This window comes from Nannospalax galili, unplaced genomic scaffold (genome assembly GCF_000622305.1).
Source record: "Nannospalax galili isolate Female #2095 unplaced genomic scaffold, S.galili_v1.0 scaffold267, whole genome shotgun sequence".
NCBI classification, from domain to species: domain Eukaryota; kingdom Metazoa; phylum Chordata; class Mammalia; order Rodentia; family Spalacidae; genus Nannospalax; species Nannospalax galili.
Window position 1 is genome coordinate 537790 of NW_008357518.1, and position 2395 is coordinate 540184.

A 2395-nucleotide genomic window follows, 5' to 3' on the forward strand; every position below is an offset into this window, starting at 1 on the left:
CCTTCATTTATCCAGTTTTCTATATCCATGCAGCCTTGTCTTAGTTTCTTTTCCTGTTGCCTTGATAAAATATTCTGACAAAAGCAACTTAAGGGAGAAAGGGTTTATTCTGGCTCACAGTTTAAGGTTCAGTCCACCCTCCATGGCAGGGAAGTTAGGGCAGCAGGAGCGCGAAGCAGCTGGTCACATGACACCCACAGTCAAGAACAGAGGGTAATGAATGAATGTTAGTGCTCGGCTCACTTTCTCCATCATATGCAATCCAAGATCCCCTGCCCAGCAGATTCCCCCGAGTCCTATCCACAGTTGAGCCTGCCTACATCAGTCAATGTAATCAAGACAGGCACGCCTGAGGGCCATTTCCCAGGTTATTCTAGATTCTGTTAATCTGACAGTCCTGACTGTCACAGACCTCGTGGGGGCTATTTTATCTGTAGGGTTATTGTCTATCACAACTCATTCTCTTGTTTGGTCTGTTCCCTCTCTGACCTGTCACTTTGCTCCCATGAGCACATACTATTTCTGATTTTTTTTGGTGCGCTTGGGCAGTACAGGATGTTTCTGTCTCACTTCCTCTACTTCTTGCCCCAGTCCTAGAACCTGCTGATTCTTTAGGGGGCCCTGGTTCCTCTGGGAGGGAAAGTAGAGCTGGGAGTCAGAGCCTTGGGCTGGGCATGCTCACTGTGGCCTAGTGGTGTTTTTTTGGACCCTCTCAGCTGACAAAACAAGAAGTGTGTGTGTGTGTGTGTGTGTGTGTGTGTGTGTACATGTGTGCATGCACATATGCTAACCTCTGTCTACCCGCATATCTCTCTGTAACTGAATGAATCCATATTAGGCTCTGCATGAGCTTTTACTCCATCCTTCCTTCTGACATGAAGATCTTGGCTCCCCATTTGCTATGGTTGACTCTGCTGTTCATGTTCACAACCACAGGCAACAGAATTGGAATTGTCCATCTGCATCACTACAGGCAACACCTCCATCAAACAACAGTGCAACGCTTGTGTGTGGGCTCTCGCCTTTGGTTTTGTCTTTTCGTTCTTTTTGGGTGGGTGGGGGGGTCAGGATCTCACTACATAACCCAGACTGGCCTCAAACTCATGATCCTCCTGCATCAGCCACCTGAGTGCTAGGATCACAGGTGTGTGCCATCATGCCCCCTTGCCTACAGATCCCACTCCTGTACTGTTGCTGAGGTTAGCCCTTCCTGTATCCATTACTGGGCTCTTCATAAGTGGATGTCCTCTGTCTGAGAGCAGCAGCTAAAGCAAGGACAGCGGGTGTGGCCTGCAGCCCCAGGGACGTTACTCAGCAAGCACAGAGGTGGCTACATTCAAGAGGAGCTCTCTGGTCTGGAAGTAGGGGGGTGACACAGTAAGTACAGGGAGGCTGTAAAGTCACACATGGAAGTCAGGGAGTGGGGCATCTTTAGTGGGTTGCACAGTTGGTGGCTCTTTGATTTGGTGGCCCTTCTGGAAAAAGAGCCTTTTTCTTGCAGTGAGCTCAGGCCCATAAAGACAGAGACCAGGTCCCCAGATCTCCAGAGCTTAGGGTTTGGCTCAGATGTTGAGCTGAGAGTGTTCCAAAGGTTTAAGTTTTATGGCCTGCCTCTGAATCTCGTAAGTTGTCCTGCAGCCTCAATCTTTATCTCCTGTTACTGGTTTTAGGCCTGAGACGGAGCATCCTTCCCAGGCATAACTAACTGGTCCCCTAATGCCAAGTGCAAACCACACACAAGCTTCAAACGTGAACTCAACTGAGCAGGAGTCTCCAGGATGACCCTGAATCTTGGGGTCACTTCCTGTTGGATTCTGGGATGAAGAGGCACCTCTCATGCTTCAGAGAGGTGCTAGCCATCTGAAGTCCTGGTCTCAGTCCCCTTTACTTGCCTCCTGTATAACTGTTGCTGTGGCAGCTAGCTGTGTAGTTCAACAGTCTTAGCAGCAGCCTCCCTGAGTCTCTGCTGTCTCCCCAGGGCGATGACAGGGACACTCAGCCTGCTGCTGGACACCACACCTGAAGCATGAGGAACCACTGTCCTCAGAGAAGCCTGGACCAGCAGGGACAGAGGCTGTTGGAGGAGAACTTCTTTCCCAGGCCAGTCTGGGGCTTCTCTCAGACCCTCCTCTCCCTCCAGGATCCCCAGAAGACCCAATACACTTTGACATCATGCCCTTGAACTGATCTTTCCTCCTCTGCCCAGGTCCCAGCTCCCTGGGATCATGTCTCCCATGGTTCTTCTGTGCAGAAGCCCTGTTTCTGTCAGCTTCCTGGTGAATCCAAGCCAAGACTGGTGGGCTTGGTGGCCCATGTTTGGAATCCTGGCCCCAGGGAGCCCAACTCAGTGGGATCTCTAGGACAAGTTCTAGACCAATGAGAGACCCGGTCTCAA